The sequence below is a fragment of the Schistocerca cancellata genome, chromosome 8, assembly GCF_023864275.1.
Source record: "Schistocerca cancellata isolate TAMUIC-IGC-003103 chromosome 8, iqSchCanc2.1, whole genome shotgun sequence".
In the NCBI taxonomy this organism is placed as follows: Eukaryota; Metazoa; Arthropoda; class Insecta; order Orthoptera; family Acrididae; genus Schistocerca; species Schistocerca cancellata.
In genome coordinates, this window is record NC_064633.1 from 562257741 (window position 1) to 562271415 (window position 13675).

The window sequence follows — 13675 nt, forward strand, 5'->3', positions numbered from 1 at the left end:
GTATTCAATTTCCCTCCGTGTGAAACGTCCCCTTAGAACAATTTATACAAGACTGTGCTTAAACTGCCACACAATATTTTTAGCGCAACGCAATCTGACTATCAAAGATCCCTGCAAAAGAATGGTCCTGAGTAACATTAAACTATACCTTTCAGAAATCACTTACCTCACAAAAATCTTCATTACTCGAACTACTGCAATACAGCGAGCGCCACTACTGCCAGCTAAATAAAAGATTCAAACTACAGAAGGCACTAACTACTGATAGGGATAGTTAGCAAATGAAAGATATTAATAGAGAACAAACAATGTATTTACCTTAATAGTCATAATATATATAGCAGTTCATGACAAATTACAAAACTCCGCCATCTCTCTCCCCACATCCACCACTGCTGGCGGCTCACCTCCAACTGCGCAACGCTACGCGCTGTTCACATCCAGCTGCCGCTGCCCAACACTACAATGGCAGACAACTATGGATTTTCATACAGAGCGCTACGTGGCATTACCAATATAAGAATCTAAACAGCCTACTTACACGTGGAGGTGATACACACGTACTGTAAAAACTGTGTGTGGACCACTGCCATCATAATTCGGGCCTGGTGACCACTGTCATTGAACTTAGGGAATGACAGCGGAAATATGCTTAAAGCTAAAGTGTGATTAGTGAGTTAAGTTCACGTCTTGTCCCAACAAGTAACTGTCATACAGTTTATGCGCAATTGCAAGGTATTGTATCCGCCTAGGTGGGCCTCATGACGCTATGGTCAGTTCCAGTACAGCACTCGAAGCTGCCGCATCGCGGTCGCGAAGTGGGGCTCAGGCAGTGCCAGATAAGTTTTATAGTCTGCTGATAATTTATGAATTTGTAGTTTTAGCTTGACGATGTCCACTATGTTATGCTGAAGAAGGTTGGGTTATCCCGACTGAAACCTAGGTAAATTCTAGGCAAACAGTGCAACTTAGGCTGTTATTAATTAAAATTAAAATTAAGGTTCTTCCTTACTTTCATCGACCTGCGACCATTACCATGTAGGGGCGGTGTGTTTCGTCATGGGATCATATAGGAAGAGCGAGAGCATCACAGAGATACTAAAAAACTATAGAGGTAGTTGCTGCAAAAGAGATGTTGTGTGTTATGCAGAGGGATTTTATGTTGAAATTATGGGAGGATACGTTCGAAGAACAGTCGAACATTATATCAGACGTCACCAAAACATTTCTGATTGAAGGTTGTGTTCTACAGATTCGGTTTTCCAGTTCTGCAAAATCACCATGATCCCTGGAGTAATCACCCCGCCGACGCACCAGATTGAAGACACCCATTTCATAAGACACCGTGTCCTGTTGTGAGAAGAAGTCCGTAACTGCCCACTGCACATGCTCATCCGACAGGCATCGTCGACCCGTCAAGGTTTTTTTCTATGGGTCTGAAGGCTTGGTAATCGCATGAAAAGAGATCAAAACTATACGGCGATTGCTCGAGTGGTTCTCACATCAGCTGGCATAGAGGATGACGTTGGCTTCCAGATAGACCAGTGTCTTGTGTCGAATCGCAGCGAACACGGAATTTGGAGCACCATTCCACAACAGTGAATTTGGGGCACCATTCCACAATGGTGAACTTGAAGCGCCATTCCACAATGGTGAAGTTGGAGCACCATTCCACAACGGTGGTTTTCGACGGACATGCTGCCAAAAACACACATTCTTCATTCTCCGATGGATATTTTCCAGTGTTTTTCCCTCAGCAGTCAAGAAAATAATAATAGAGCACTGGTCCTGTTTGGACCCGTTTGGTAACAGCATCGCCATGGTTCATGTTTCTGCATTTACTCCACGCACATCAGAAAGACACGAGTGCCAGACTAATTCCTTGCCTACATGTTAGTGCTTATATACCAGCACCGAAATTGCACTACGTTGCATATATGTTGTAGCAACGCTCTCCACCTACCCTTATAATACTTCCTCTCAATTATGTCTTGCGTAATGACCACGATGAGAAAATCAGAGAAATTAGAGCATACATGGTAGCTCAATGAAAGTCGATGTTCCTATGAATCAGTCACAGATGGAACAGGAAAGGCATAAGATGATAATCGTACCAGAGGTCCTCTCCACCACACACTATAATGTGGCTTGCAGAGTATGTAAAATATCAGATGAAAAATTTAAAATTTGTTCCTGTAAATTATTTTAACTAGTGGAAAAAAATAGTTTACCTTTCCTAGAAAGTGGATCAAATCAGTAGTTGCCACTCAAACATACAAAATTAATTTTTTGTAAGGAACAGATTTTAATGCTATCGCAACAACAATAAGAACATTAGCATCCAAACTTTGAGTTTTAAATTATTACCATGATATTTTCTGTAAATCTCAGTTCAAAATTCGTTTACTTTGTTTGACTGACTTATTTTCAAAGTGAGGGACACATTCGCGCATGTGTCATCTACTGTTTGGAATTTAATTTAGTCAGTTTTGGTACGTAACTTTACAGGGCGCTATTATGGAAGCATTTTGGACATTTAATTTTTCATAATTCGGTTTGTAATTTTTCGTAGAATTCTTACTCTGTTACTACTGCGTACTGGAAATGCAAGTACAGTGACTTCACGCATTGTAGCGCTATTCACTGGACTGCAAGATACATAATTTAACAGGTCAGTTTAATTACTTTACAGTTCCATGTTTTCTGATTGCATTGGTAAAAGATACTTACGATACAGTTTCTGATTGATTTGCTGATTCTTTCTAACAGATAATGTTTAAGTAATCACGCCACATGTCTCGTTCAGAAACACAGTACGGACTCACACGAAGTTGAGAATAGGAAACCAAGCCATTGCAGTTTAGTTCACAACTAACAGAAGTTACAACTTGAGTCAAAAATAGGCACACCGTCGCACAAAGAGGAAATCAGGGTGATTGGCTTTCGAGGCATTCAAAGCTTTTGGTTCAGTGCCACATCGACTCCTTCTACAAGAAATATGATTCTTTGGTATTTGTAATCAGGTTTGTTAAACTATCTAAAATTTCGACATAGATGGGAAATTCAACGTTATGCTGGATAAAATGATTTACAGTAACTGAAGTAAAATCTGAGCACCAGTGGAAAGCAATTGCTATTCGTGTTATACGTTAATGATTTAGTGCATAGTATTGGTTGTAATAATACGTAAATATAACGGCCACAAGACTAAGCTGCAGGTGAAGTAGATGGGACACTACGATCCATTGCTACATTACTGGGAAGTTAATTCACATGTACCAATGTGCAACAGATCAATGGCAGAGGGTGGTTCAGATAAAGCATAGTGGGGCAGATAAGACAAAAGGACGCTGAAGATCTCGGAAGGAGAGAGAGAGACAGAGAGAGAGAGAGAAGAACAGGTAAGATGAAAAGATTCTGGGAGAAGAAGAAAACAGCAATCCGTTGAGAGGTAGCTGTGGTCCAACAGAAGCCGTGACCAGAAAGGAAGAGGATGTTATTGGGAAATTTATATTCGTTTACAATAGGGAGTGAATGCAAAACAATTGTACCCATTCTTAGATACTGATCAAGTATATGGGTGCTCCATAATTTCGAAATAACATCGAGCGTTTGCAAAGAAAGGCGAAGCGAACAGTCACAGAATTTTTTGATTGCGGTGTTAGAGGAAGAGAAACGTTAAAACATCTTAAATGGGGACACTAGAGGAAAGGTGCCGTACGTCTCGTGACAACCATCTTAGAAAGTTTTAAGAACCGTCTTTTGCGGCAGAAAATTACGAATATTTACTTCATCACCTACGTATGTGACCATGGCAATCGCACAGATAAAGTCTGGCAAATTAATAGTTCACATAGGTGCGTACAAGTAGTCTTTCTAGGCTCAGTTCTTCGATGGAACTGGAAGAGGCATTAATATATGGTCCAAATATTACAACAAAAAGAACACGCTGCCGCATAATTCATTGTTATTTATTGAGTGTAGTCATACATGTGGTGGTTCATGGTGTGGGTTCCTGTAGTCATGTCGTAGTTCATGAACCACGGGCAACGTATGAGTGGCGAGTGGCCAAGTAAGTGGTCCCGACAGTCGGGATACCAGTTACTTTGGAATAAGGCTGGGCATCTCGGACATATTCTGAGTCGTGGTCACCTTTGTGCTCATACGGCAAAGACTACCAAATCCACCGGTTAGTCCCTCAGCCGTTAGAGGTAAAACCCAATGGGACTCGGGGCAAGTAAGGCTAGCAACCTGCTTCCCTGGTACGTTAAATATGATGCTGGCAACAATCAGAGCAAAATGCCTCGGACCTTTGGAGGTGACGGAGTCCCACCTCTAACTGACAAACCAGGGACTCCTAAGATACGACTTGGCAAACAAATGGTAATGAGATGGGGAGCTATTAATATCAATGGGGGCTACTATGGGAAGAAGGTAGAGCTGGCAGAGGCTGCAAGTAAGATGGGGCTGGACGTTTTAGCTGTTAGTGACATTCGGGTAAGGGGTGAGAAAGAAGGGGAAGTGGGAGAATACAAGGTCTACCTGTCAGGAGTCAAAGCAGGAATAGCACAATGGGGTGTAGGGCTTTACATCAGGAAAGAAATGGAACCCAGCGTAGTTGCAATAAGGTATGTAAACGAACGACTGATGTGGATAGATTTGACAGTGTATAGCAAGAAAATTAGGATTGTGTCAGTATATTCGCATTGCGAAGGGACAGATCAAGATAAGATGGATAGTTTTTATAAGGCATTCAGTGATGTAGTTGTTAGAATAAAGGACAAGGACAGTGTTCTGCTCATGGGCGATTTTAACGCCAGGATTGGAAATCGAACAGAAGGGTATGAAAAGGTTATGGGTAAATTTGGAGAGGATATGGAGGCCAACAGGAACGGGAAACAAGTCTTGGATTTCTGTGCCAGTATGGGCTTAGTAATCACAAACTCCTTTTTTAAACATAAGAACATTCACCAGTATACTTGGGAAGGCAGGGGAACCAGATCTGTCATTGACTATATAATAACAGATCAGGAATTCAGGAAGGCTGTGAGGGACACACGTGTATTCAGGGGATTCTTTGATGACACTGATCATTAATTAATCTGCAGTGCAATTGGGAATGTGAGGGCGAAAGTGCAGGAGGTCAGGTCCATATGTAGGAGGATAAGAGTGGAGAAACTTCAGGATAAGGAAATCAGGCACAAGTACATAACAGCGATCTCAAAAAGGTACCAGTTAGTTTAATGTAGTCAGTTACGGTCATTGGAAAAGGAATGGACAATGTACAGGGACGCAGTACTAGAAGTGGCTAAAGAATGTCTTGGAACAGTAGTGTGTAAAAGTAGGATGAAGCAAACAGCTTGGTGGAATGATACAGTCAAGGCAGCCTGTAAAAGGAAAAAGAAGGCGTATCAAAAATGGCTACATACCAGAACCCAGGCAGGTAGAGAAAGTTATGTTGAAGAAAGTAACAAAGCCAAACAGATATTTGCAGCATCCAAGATGAAATCGTGGGAAGACTTTGGAAAAAGGTTGGAGACTATGGGTCAAGGTGCTGGAAAACCATTCTGGAGGGTAATTAGCAGTCTTCGGGAGGTAAGAAGGAAATGACGAGTATTTTGGACAGGTCAGGATAACTGCTTGTGAATCCTGTGGATGCCTTGGGCAGATGGAGGGAATATTTTGAAGAGTTGCTCAATGTAGGTGAAAATGCGATCAGTAATGTTTCAGATTTCGAGGTAGAATGGGATAGGAGTGATGATGGAAATAGGATCACATTTTAGGAAGTGGAAAAAATGATCAGTAGATTGCAGTGCAATAAAGCGGCTGGGGAGGATGAAATTAAGTCAGAACTCATCAAATACAGTGGAATGTCAGGTCTTAAATGGCTACACAGGATAATTGAAATGGCCTGGGAGTCGGGAGAGGTTCCATCAGACTGGACAAAAGCAGTAATCACACCAATCTTTAAACATGGAAACAGAAAAGATTGTAACAACTACAGAGGTATCTCTTTAATCAGCGTTGTGGGTAAAATCTTCTCAGGTATTGTTGAAAGGAAAGTGCGAGTATTAGTTGACGACCAACTGGATGAAAATCAGTGTGGGTTTAGGCCTCTTAGAGGTTGTCAGGACCAGATCTTTAGCTTACGGCAAATAATGGAGAAGTGTTATGAGTGGAACAGGGAATTGTATCTATGCTTTATAGATCTAGAAAAGGCATATGACCGGGTTCCTAGGAGGAAGTTATTGTCTGTTCTACAAGATTATGGAATAGGAGGCAAACTTTTGCAAGCAATTAAAGGTCTTTACATGGATAGTCAGGCAGCAGTTAGAGTTGACGGTAAATTGAGTTCATGGTTCAGAGTAGTTTCAGGGGTAAGACGAGGCTGCAACCTGTCTCCACTGTTGTTCATATTATTTATGGATCATATGTTGAAAACAATAGACTGGCTGGGTGAGATTAAGGTATGTGAACACAAAATAAGCAGTCCTGCATATGCGGATGACTTAGTTGTGATGGCAGATTCGATTGAAAGTTTACAAAGTAATATTTCAGAGCTAGATCAGAAATGTAAGGACTATGGTATGAAGATTAGCATCTCCAAAACGAAAGTAATGTCAGTGGGAAAGAAATATAAACGGATTGGATGCCAAATAGGAGGAACAAAGTTAGAACAGGTGGAAGGTTTCAAGTATTTAGGATGCATATTCTCACAGGATGGCAACATAGTGAAAGAACTGGAAGCGAGGTGTAGCAAAGCTAATGCAGTGAGCGCTCAGCTACGATATAATCTCTTCTGCAAGAAGGAAGTCAGTACCAAGACTAAGTTATCTGTGCACCGTTCAATCTTTCGACCAACTTTGTTGTATGGGAGCGAAAGCTGGGTGGATTTAGGTTACCTTATCAACAAGGTTGAGGCTACTGATATGAAAGTAGCTAGGATGATTGCAGGTACTAGTAGATGGGAACAATGGCAGGAGGGTGTCCACAATGAGGAAATCAAAGAAAAACTGGGAATGAACTCTATAGATGTAGCAGTCAGGGCGAACAGGCTTAGATGGTGGGGTCATGTTACACGCATGGGAGAAACAAGGTTACCCAAGAGACTCATGGATTCAGCAGTAGAGGGTAGGAGGAGTCGGGGCAGACCGAGGAGAAGGTACCTGGATTCGGTGAAGAATGATTTTGAAGTAGTAGGTTTAACATCAGAAGAGGCACCAATGTTAGCACTGAATAGGTGATCATGGAGGAACTGTATAAGGGGGGCTATGCTCCAGACTGAACGCTGAAAGGCATAATCAGTCTTAAATGATGATGATGATGATGATGAGTTATACATGTACTCTAGTGTTTGTGAAAATTGCAACGCCCAGAAGCAACGGTATGGATGAATCCATATCTGGGCGTTGGAACAGTGGAACCATAATAAGTTATTAGTATAGCAGAGAGATGCCGTGAACGTAGGCCCAACAGCCACCTCTCTTGTGTGCCCACAAAGGTCATAGTTACACCACCCTCAGGCGCCGCAGAGCAGTCAAACGAAGTGTAAACGTGCAAGCAAGTGCTGGCCTGCCTCATCGATGACAAAGGGCGCAAAATCAGCATGTCAGTGTGTTCGAAAGTGGCAGAATGACGGTCTCCGGCAAGCGAGTTTGTCGTACCGTGACACTGCGGCTATTACAGGGCACGCTGGTGTGGCAGTGATGTGTGTGTCCTGCATAGCGACAACCGGATACGGAACCACATAGTGTGGACCTCAGCACGAGGTGAGCGCCGTCTAGTCCGCGTAGCCGTTCCCCATAGAACAAGCTCGTTCACAGCGTTGAACTGATGTTTGAACACTGTGAATGGTGTGACGTCTGTGTCGACGGTTAGGTACCTTCTGCTGGAGTCTGGACTGGCGGCATGCATGGATGGCATTGCATCTGCTTCCACTGACCAGAAAGCAACAACGTCTCAGGCAGCTATGGGCACGTTAATGCCGTCAACGGCATGCTGAATGGCCAAATTTAGTGTTTTCGGACGAGTCTCGCTTCAACCGGTCCTTCAGTGATGGCAGCGTTTGTGTCAGACACTACCATGGTGACAGCTATCGGGCAGACTGCATTTTTGAGCGGCATAGCTGAAAAAAGCCAAATGTGATGGTTAGATGTCAAGAAGAATATAATAATTCCAATCCCAAAGAAAACAAGTGCTGACAGATGTGAAAATTACCGAACAATCAGTTTAATAAGCCACAGCTGTAAAATACTAACACGAATTCTTTACAGACGAATGGAAAAACTAGTAGAAGCCGACCTCGGGGAAGATCAGTTTGGATTCCGTAGAAATATTGGAACACGTGACGCAATACTGACCTTACGACTTACCTTAGAAGAAAGATTAAGGAAAGGCAAACCTACGTTTCTAGCATTTGTAGACTTAGAGAAAGCTTTTGACAATGTTGACTGGAATACTCTCTTTCAAATTCTGAAGGTGGCAGGGGTAAAATACAGGGAGAGGGAGAGAAAGGCTATTTACAATTTGTACAGAAACCAGATGGCAGTTATAAGAGTCGAGGGACATGAAAGGGAAGCAGTGGTTGGGAAGGGAGTAAGACAGGGTTGTAGCCTCTCCCCGATGTTATTCAATCTGTATATTGAGCAAGCAGTAAAGGAAACAAAAGAAGTTTGTGGCACAACTTGACAATAAGAAAGGATCGGTTGGTAGGACATGTTCTGAGGCATCAAGAGATCACCAATTTAGTACTGGAGGTCAGCGTGGAGGGTAAAAATCGTAGAGGGAGACCAAGAGTTGCATACGCTAGGCAGATTCAGAAGGGTGTAGGTTGCAGTAGGTACTGGGAGATGAAAAAGCTTGCACAGGATAGAGTAGCATGGAGAGCTGCATCAAACCAGACTCAGGACTGAAGACCACAACAACAACAATGGTGAATCCACGGCTTCATCTCTATGTACTTCTCTGAAACTTCACTAGCTGCATCACTACTAAAACCTAATGACATTGTTGTCGTGTAACCGGCAATGTAGTACTATTTGTGAAAAAATCATCACCAAGAAACAGCTGCACAGATTAAGGACGTAACAATATACAAATGATTTGGTTAAATAATTGTAAAGGCACTTTGACTGTGAGAATTCAGTACAGTGTGGAAAAACCACATGCTAAATTCAGACTTCTAGATGCCGTGGCGTGAAATCAAAGGCGGTTTGGATATGCTGCTGAGGAAAAATGCCACCTAGTTGGTAGACCGTCCACAAAGCATCGGAAGCGGTTGCAGGAGGATCAGAACAGAACAAGTTGTCAGCCAACCACCCAGACGCAATCCACGGGTGATTTGTCAGGCGAATGTGCAGACCAGAGAGGTAGCGGCACGTATCGTTCTTCAACGAAGGCTTGCATTTCCTCTCCATATGTGCCTGAGCATTGTCCTCCTGATATAGGGGCTATGGAGGAGTGGGCAGGAGCGGCATTGCCTCGGTCTCAAACAAGACTCTGATGTAGAGCTTGTTGCTCAGATGGCCCTCAATAATTAGGAGACGAGGTCGTATGTTATAGTCAATGACACATCTGTTGTTGTTGTGGTCTTCAGTCCTGAGACTGGTTTGATGCAGCTCTCCATGCTACTCTATCCTGTGCAAGCTTCTTCATCTCCCAGTACCTGAATCTGCTTAGTGTATTCATCTCTTGGTCTCCCTCTACGATTTTTACCCTCCACGCTGCCCTCCAATACTAAATTGGTGAGCTACGGTCGCAGGTTCGAATCCTGCCCCGGGCATGGATGTGTGTGATGTCCTTGGGTTAGTTGGGTTTAAGTAGTTCTAAGTTCTAGGGGACTGATGACCACAGCTGTTAAGTCCCATAGTGCTCAGAGCCATTTGAACCATTTGAGCCATACTAAATTGGTGATCCCTTGATGCCTCAGAACATGTCCTACCAACCGATCCATTCTTCTGGTCAAGTTGTGCCACAAACTTCTCCCCAATCCTATTCAATACTTCCTCATTAGTTATGTGATCTACCCATCTGATCTTCAGCATTCTTCTGTAGCACCTCATTTCGAAAGCTTCTATTCTCTTCTTGTCCAAACTATTTATCGTCCATGTTTCACTTCCATACATGGCTACACTCCATACAAATACTTTCAGGAACGACTTCCTGACACTTAAATCTATACTCGATGTTAACAAATATCTCTTCTTCAGAAACGCTTTCCTTGCCATTGCCAGTCTACATTTTATATCCTCTCTACTTCGACCATCATCAGTTATTTTGCTCCCCAAATAGCAAAACTCCTTTACTACTTTAAGTGTCTCATTTCCTAATCTAATTCCCTCAGCATCACCCGACTTAATTCGACTACTTCCATTATCCTCGTTTTGCTTTTGTTGATGTTCATCTTATATCCTCCTTTCAAGACACTGTCCATTCCATTCAACTGCTCTTCCAAGTCCTTTGCTGTCTCTGACAGAATTACAATGTCATCGGCCAACCTCAAAGATTTTATTTCTTCTCCATTGATTTTAATACCTACTCCGAATTTTTCTTTTGTTTCCTTCACTGCTTGCTCAATATACCGATTGAATAACATCGGGGATAGGCTACAACCCTGTCTCACTCCCTTCCCAACCACTGATTCCCTTTCATACCCCTCAACTCTTATAACTGCCATCTGGTTTCTGTACAAATTGTAAATAGCGTTTCGCTCCCTGTATTTTACCCCTGCCACCTGTAGAATTTGAAAGAGAGTATTCCAGTCAACATTGTCAAAAGCTTTCTCTACGTCTACAAATGCTAGACACGTATGTTTTCCTTTCCTTAATCTAGCTTCTAAGATAAGTGATAGGGTCTGTATTGCGTCACGTGTTCCAATATTTCTACGTAATCCAAACTGATCTTCCCCGAGGGAGGCCTCTATCAGTTTTTCCATTCGTCTAACGAATTCCCATTAGTATTTTGGAGCCGTGACGTATTAAACTGATCGTTTGGTAATTTTCACATCTGTCGACACCTGCTTTCTTTGGGATCCGAATTATTATATTCTTCTTGAAGTCTGAGGGTATTTCGCTTGTCTCATACATCTTGCTCACCAGATGGTAGAGTTTTGTCAGGACTGGCTCTCCCAAGGCCGTCAGTAGTTCTAATGGAGTGTTGTCTACTCCCGTGGCCTTGTTCCGACTCAAGTCTTTCAGTGCACTGTCAAACTCTTTACGCAGTATCGTATCTTCAATTTCATCTTCATCTACATCCTCTCCCATTTCCATAATATTGTCCTCAAGTGCATTGTATAGGCCCTCTATATACTCCCTCCACCTTTCTGCTTTCCCTTCTTTGCTTAGAACTGGGTTTCCATCTGAGCTCTTGATATTCATACAAGTGGTTCTCTTTTCTCCACAGGTCTCTCTAATTTTCCTGTAGGCAGCATCTATCTTACCCCTCGTGAGATAACCCTCTACATCCTTACATTTGTCCTCTAGCCATCCCTGCTTAGCTATTTTGCACTTCCTGTCGATCTCGTTTTTGAGACGTTTGTATTCCTTTTTGCCTGCTTGATTTACTGCATTACTACACCATTAAATAGACAGTATTTCCTCACTTACATAACACGTGGGTTCAAATAAAGATGTTGCTGCAAATCTACACATTGATATCGATTATTTTAACGGCAACCCTTTCGCAGAAGGAACAATATTTACTAATATTTTAAAAATTTCTCCCAGTACCCGTCACAGTTGCGATGCACTCATTTCTGTGTGGTGAGTAGTTTGAGACCATGGGGTCTTTTTTCATAACATGACCTTAGACGTAAGTGTAATCACACAGTCGTAGCAATGTACATGTAATGAAATATTCATTATTCCTCACTAGTAATTGTTACATACACACAAAATTCGAACTTTGCTGGTCTGTACACCGATGTTTCTCTGGTACATTAGACTGTAAAGAAACAGCGCTGTTTAGTCAACACAGGGAAATGACTGTTCTCGCAGGTGTGGTGGATATTAGCAGAAAATAAAGAAAAAATTTAATACTCACGTTGCTTGTCCTATTTACTGACGAATTCCGTGGTACCTTGGATTGTAAATTAAAGTGGCTATGTAACTATTTTAATAGTAAATTGACAATATAATTCTTCAAGTGCTTTTATAATATCACTTGGCATAACGTCGATCCAGAGGAAGACCGAGTAGATGCTCCCAAGACATACCACTGTATTAGTCTGACAGTTACAACTGCACATCAAACATTTTTTAAATGACTCCGTAAGGTAACAAATCATCTTTTATTTTTCATGCGACCGTCAAAGGCATCTATATACTTGGAGAAATGCATGGGGGACACTGCTCTGTTTCACAATATATTTATTCACAGTCGGTTTCAATCATTCATTCACTGTGACGATGAACACTGATCGAAACCGGTTGTCGATAAATATATTATAAGACAGCACAGTGTGTACCATGCATTTCTGCAAGGATTCTGTTTGGCTGATGTAATTTTCGTCCGTAATGATTTGTTTACGAACAAAAACAAAATTCTCTGCTGTACTGTGCGATATGCACACTATCTGATATTCTCTCAGTCTTCGTCACGTTGTTCAAATGTGCGTGTTCCATCGAGTACGCTCCACTACTGCGAACAGTTTGTTAATATTTAAATCAGTGCACCAGCAGCGCTAATGCTAGCTTTCACACTTCCATTAAACCGTCATCAAAGCAGAATTGTGGAGTTTGGTTGCGCGATTTTTCCACCCAGCGCCGGCAACGGAAATCTATTCACACATGGACGCATTACGGACACGCTATATTAATATTTTCGGCAATTTGTCTTGGTCACGGACACGCGGCCGATATTTTGCCGCGCTGTGTGCAGATTGCTGCGACGAAATGATCTGTGATAAATGGTCTTAATTATGGCGCGCTTGTCAATGAGCACAAATATACAGGCCTCTGGCGCCAGAGGGGGTGGGGGGGGGGGGAGAACTTTCGAAGCGCAGCCCTGCACCGCACGCTGATGGCTTGTACAAACTGTCGTTTTGTTAATGAAGAGCGGCCGGGAAAAAATGGTTTGCACAGAATAATTTGTGCCACGAACGACCATTTATGTAGTTACGCGTTTAATTATGGCTGCAGTTAATAGCCTGTGAATATAAAAAAAAAAAATGGAAGGGCGCCCATCGTGTGGGAGTTTGGCTTCCGGTAACGCGGGTCAGAAGCCTTTAAAATATTCTCGTTCATTTTGCAAATGTTAAACCGATTATTAACCTTTACACATAATGTAAACTGAATGAAACACAAGGGAACCAACTGGATGCTCCGAAGCTTAGTTGATGTAGGTTTTAGACGCGATGTATGTTTTGTTAAACAAGAATGTCATAACACAATCTGTTACCTTGTCGTCGACAGTGTCTTGAAAGGAGGATATAAGATGAAGATCAACAAAAGGGAAACGAGGATAATGGAATGTAGTCTAATTAAGTCGGGTGACGCTGAGGGAATTAGATTAGGAAATGAGACACTTAAAGTAGTAAAGGAGTTTTGCTATTTGGGGAGCAAAAAACTGATGATGGTCGAAGTACAGAGGATATAAAATGTAGACTGGCAATGGCAAGGAAAGCGTTTCTGAAGAAGAGAAATTCGTTAACATCGAGTATAGATTTAAGTGTCAGGAA